This window comes from Furipterus horrens, unplaced genomic scaffold, assembly GCF_987537825.1.
Source record: "Furipterus horrens unplaced genomic scaffold, mFurHor1.1.pri manual_scaffold_7, whole genome shotgun sequence".
In the NCBI taxonomy this organism is placed as follows: domain Eukaryota; kingdom Metazoa; phylum Chordata; class Mammalia; order Chiroptera; family Furipteridae; genus Furipterus; species Furipterus horrens.
In genome coordinates, this window is record NW_028327177.1 from 143,399,875 (window position 1) to 143,405,551 (window position 5,677).

The following is a 5,677-nucleotide window of genomic DNA, read 5'->3' on the forward strand; positions in this document are numbered from 1 at the left end:
AGGGGGCAGAGGGGGAGAGGAAGAAGAACATGGACGTGGGAGATAAATATCGGTTGGTTGCCACCTGTCCACCCCCAGTGGGAGACCTGTCCCACCACCCAGACACGTGCCCTGACCGGAAATCCGACAGGCGGCCCTTCGGTTGGCGAAACGCACCCAGCCCACGGCGCCCACCGGGTACGGGGCACGCGGCCCCACGGTCGGGCCTCGGCTCCGGCTCTAAGCAGCCCTGCCCATGCGAAGCCACAGTGCAGCGGAGACGGTTCTCACGGAGATTCCGTCGCCCGGTTCACTTCCCTGGTCTGATGGGGCAGTTTGTAACATTACAGTCGGGGAGTCCGCTCAGAGCCGCGTCGGTGCGGCGAGAGCCCCGCGTTCATGAGATGCAGACGCACACATGAGGGTCTGTGGCGTGCGCAACCGAGGACGCGAAGACCCTTCAGAGAACGTATGTTCTTGGTAAAAACCGGCCTGGTGGCTGTGAGTCTGTCCTTTGTGTGATGCTCCACAGCGCCCCCCGACCCCCGGAAAGCAGTGCCGAAAGCAGCTCCTTCTGTTCGGGGCTCCGCGGGCTCCCTGCACCGGGCCCTGGGTCCGTTAGCCTAGCAGCGGCCACTCACACGGCGGCCCCCGGCCCCTCCTGCGGACGGCGGCCCAGGCTCTCAGCGGCGGAGCCGTGTCCGTCCCTGGGGCCGCTGGCTTAGGGCCGCATAGCGCCTTCCCGGGACCCTGGAGACCGCTCTGTCCAGCAGGAACCAGGGCTTCGTACGGCACAGTGTCCAGCCCCGAGGCCACGGCAGCAGACCTCCTGGCCTCGTAAGGGCTGGAGTTGGCCCGGTCCCATGTCCACTGTCGCTCCGGACCAGCCACGAGCTTGGAGCAGAGGCGAGCGGAAGGGTTTGGACCCCAATTCTTTTTATTGACTTTTTATTCTTTTTTAGATGGTTGTTCTGTTAGTTGCCCCATTTCCCCCATCGCTCTCCCTCGTCCTGCCCACCCCCATCCCACAGTCAGTCCCTGCCCCGTTGTCCACGTCCCTGGCTCGTTTATTCTAGTTTCTTAACTAGACCCTTTGCCACTTCTTGTGGGGGAGCTGTTCCCCCAGGGAGGGAAGGGCTGCCTGGTACCATCTGGGGACATTACCTTCCACTGCCAGAGTCTCACACGTCTGTATGTTTTATCAAATTTTAGATCAGAAAGGAAATGTTAGACCCGTTATCCTGAAACATAAAGATTTGGAGAGAAATTTTAAGAAGGACGTATTTTTGTGATTCCCCTTTTCTATGTGGTTTTTTATATTCTTTCCGACCTTTGTGCTTTGTACCAGCACTTTGAAAAGTACTAAATTGTTGTTGTTTTTTACTTTTTTCTTTCAAATGTTTCAGCTGACCCCTCCATGGATACGTTACCATGTGGAACGACGACAACATTCCAGCGTCTGTGACATTCAGAACAAGCTCTGCCTTGCCCGTCCGAGGAGAAGACGCCCCGGGAGACCGCTGCCCTCCCACTGTTGAAGCCGCGAAGCCACCGCCCAGCCTGCCTGAGGCCGGGATCCGACTGATGGAGGAGGAAGCGTCTCCCATGGCGACAGGATGACCGTTTCATTCCCGCCTCTGGGGGCCCGACGGCGTCCCTTCCCGCACCGTGAGCTTCGGTGGCCCTGCTCTTTTTCTTAGGAAGGACATTCAAAGCCCGAACTCGGCTGCGAAGCCTGCGGGCCAGGCTCTGGCCAACTCCGCCGGCGCCCCTGGCCGTCCTCAGCCTCTGGTCCCAGCCAGCCCCGTCCCCGCTGCCCTCCTTGCTAACCTGTGAACTCACCTGATTACGGTAACCATCGTGTAATAGGTACATACACCCCATCATTGGGCCATGCCCCTGACACGCACGTGGCGTTATGCCCGTTGTGTGCACAGGAGGTTGGAACACAGAAGCGTGTGCAGAGCGCGCGCAGGAACACGCTTGGGGACGCTGGATGTCTCGTCTGTGTCTGCGTCATCTCTGCTTGCGTTACGCTGACGTCTCCGACTATAAATCATTGAGTAAAAGGAGCGACGGCCCTTGTGCACAGACGTGAAGTGTGCAGGGGTCGTTTGCCGCTGTGGCATAGCCTGGTGACCGACCGTCGAGATTCTAAATGAGGGGCGCAGCCTGCCTGTCCGACGGCTTCTGCCTCGATTGTCAACTGCCCAGGTGTGACTGCCACCGTCAGGTCTCCATCAGAGGACGTTCGTGCCTAAAGCGCTGCTTTGCAGAAGCAAACACCTCACTCCGCTCTTTTCCTCCAAGACACAAGTAGCCTCGCACGGGCCCAGAAGGGCCGCCAAGTCGAACGCAGTTTCACGCAAGAATGAGTTCGTCCGAGCCCCCGGTGCTGCCTCCCCCGTCCCGCCGGGCTCCCTGGGAGGGGCGTTCACACCCCTCACACGTATCCCGTCTGCAGTTTACAAACGGTCCTGACTCGAGAGACAGCTACAGCGACAGGCTCTCCCCTCACCCTACTCCCTGCTGCCTACACGGGCGCCTCTGACTGTCCTATTCTCCCAAGTCCCTGCAAAGCCCGCGACCTACATCTCCAAAGACGGGCCACATACAATCAGCAGTGACGTAATCGATAACTTCCTCTTGTCCTGCTGGCTTCACCAGGGAGCCGGTGACTGCAGCTGCCAAGGACGGAGACGTAAATCTAATTTTCACATCAATTATCTTCATATGTGCTATTTTCATCGCGTTAGAGCTAGATGACGTTCTAACAGCACACATGCAGTAAACACGCGTGTATGTACATTTATGTTGCTCTAGTCTATTTAGAATCAACACCCATGCGGCCAGCATTTATTGAGTGGCTACCCCATGACAGACACGGGGTCAGGCTCCCACCAAAGCGGCCCCTGGCCTGGGAAACTTTAGACCTCCCCACTTAGACTCTCTCAGGACCTGGCCTAAAGCCTCCGTCAAACACTGACTGAGCTGTGATATGGAGGCCAGTCATGTCACGTCACTTCCAGCTTAGAAGGCGTGTGTGGAAGCATGAACTCGTCCAGATTCCACGCTGTCCTCTGGGTCGGTGGGAGGCAGCCGGGTCCCTCAGCTCTGCTGTCTGCGTAGAGGAGCTGAGGCGCAGGAAGATGTCATACGTTTTACAAGCTTCACGCTTACATGCAATAACATACATACATTAGAAACGTGAAAAAAAGTTTAGACATAAACAAATCAAGGGCCATTTCCTTGATGCATGATGAACTTCTTGAGCATAGAAACAAACCAACAAACCAACAACTAAGCCCCAGCTGCTGGGGCTCAGTGGATTGAGCGCCGGCCTGTGAACCAAAGGGTCACTGGTTCGATTCCCAGTCAGGGCACAGGCCTGGGTTATGGACCGTGTCCCCAGTTGGGGGCACACGAAAGGCAGCCATACATGGGTGTTTCTCTCCCTCTCCTCCTCCCTCCCTTCCCCTCTCTCTAAAAATAAATAAATAAAATCTTTAGAAAAAAAGAACAACGAAAACCCCAAAGGAAAAGTGGACACACGATGTGGGCGCCCTTAACCAAAGGAGCAGGTGCAACGTTCCAAACACTCATGTTTATGGACAAAAGGCGACTTAGAGCCCTTTGGAGTTTCCGTGTTTGTTCTGCTGCTGCAACGGGAGAGCATTTTCAATAAATCATGTGGTGTTTCTAAGTGTGGGGGCCACGGGGTGTCCCTACCGCGGTGCCCAGAGCGTGGCAGCTCCCGAAGGCTGGTTAGTAACAGACACACTGGCACCTGTCACACAATCCGACACGGAAATTTTAATGTGAGGGGTTTATTTTTAAAGAAAAATCAGAGACACGTGCCAACGGCTCAGGTATGGGGACATTCACATCACAGCATTTTTCATGGGAGGAAACAGCCGAGAAAAGCTGAGTAATGGGCGATGGTTTACTGGTTTGAGTAAATTTATGGCACACCCTTGTGGTGAAAGATCTTTCAGTTTTAGGAGAATATTTATAATACCTGAAAATGCTCAGAGGATGGTAACAAAAACAGGTTATAAAAGGTAACTTCCAGACTCACCCCAAAGTTGCCTTTCTCTCTTTCACACACACACGCGCGCACACACACACGCGCATGCACGTGCTGACTGATAAGATGCCACACAGTACGTGACGGGATAATCAGAAATGTATGTTTTTCTGCATTTCCCAAATTTGGTCAAATAAATGAGTCTCGCTTCAATATCGGAAGAAGGGATTAAAGTAAATTATATTCTGTTTGGTTTTTAGATTGCTTTCACTTGCTATATGGAGTAATTCATGGACGTTACTTAAAAAGTTGGTGTAGTTTGCAAATTTTGAACAGATTTCAGCATCTTGGTGAGACCACAGGTCAGCACGTCCCTGACAGAAAGGACTGACGTTCAGGTGAAGGGCGGACAGGTGTGATGGGAACGTACGTGAACGTGGCTATCACACGAGGTGCTACCCTTCGTGAATCCCTTTCCCCGGCAGATTCGGGCCCCGGGCGGGACCAGAGCGGGGTCAGTGGGGAGCCCGCTCCCCCGTGTGAGATGAGGGCCGGGGTCCCACGGGGGGGGGGGGGGGGGGCAGGCACGGCCGACCACCCGTCTACAAGCCCCGAAGACAAGCTTCGCACGAAATAACAGCCCCGAAAGCCATTAGAACCCCTGGAAGTTACACACAGTCTAACCACTGCTAGGCTGATTCTAAGAGAACCCTTGAATACCCAATTTTGGGCTAATTTGTCTGTAGTAATGTCAGAATTAGCATATCTGTCAGCACCGCAGACTCGTAATTAAGGATGATCAGAATTTGCTGACAACACTAAATGCCTAGAAACCATCTTCATGTTACACATTAAAAGCAATACCTTCCGTCAACCTGTGAGTAATTGTACCCTTTTCATCCCAACAAAATGCTCAGGCCTCACTTGAATTCCCTCTCAGGCCCGCAGGTCTGACCTCTGACCTCTTCCAGGGCTGGCTCTTGGCTGACACGTGATGCGCTTCGGCTAAGAGCTCAGTCCCCACAGGTCTCTTCCCTGCTGGTATCAATGGAGACACCTCCCAAGTCTCCACACATGGGAGGAAACCAAATAAATTCAACTCCAAAGTCCCACGCAAATAGAAGCGTGGAAAACAGAAGGCACGCACAAGACTGAGAGATGACTAGGAACCTTGAAAAAAGATATATTTTTAGTGTCTCCTCCCTGCCTTAAAAGGCGACGTCAAAGAAAGCCTCTGAAAATTCCGCCCCCCGTTCCGACTTCCCTCCGCAGAGCCCATCGCAAGGGAAAGCACTGGTCAGCGCTCGGCCGCGCTGGGGCGTCAGGGACCGCTGTGCGGCCCGTGTTTTCAGCGCCCGCCTCTGCGAGTTACGAGTTTGCACACCACTGAACCTAAAGAACTCACATGCCTGCTGCCCCCCAAGAACGAACGGACGGTTGCTGTCCCCGGTCAGCTTTTTAATGAAATTCCAGGCTCTTCTATTTTTTCATTGGCTGAACTGCCCTTCTGGACCGAAGCAGGCGCTTTGGTGCGTGACATCAGCATTCGGGGGCCACTGGAAAGGCAGACACAGCTGCTTTTAACCGCTGCGTATTAGCCAGTGTGACGATCTAGGGAATTACTTACAATTGAGAGCAGTAACCACCTTTAATTTCTGTAAACAAAGCTGT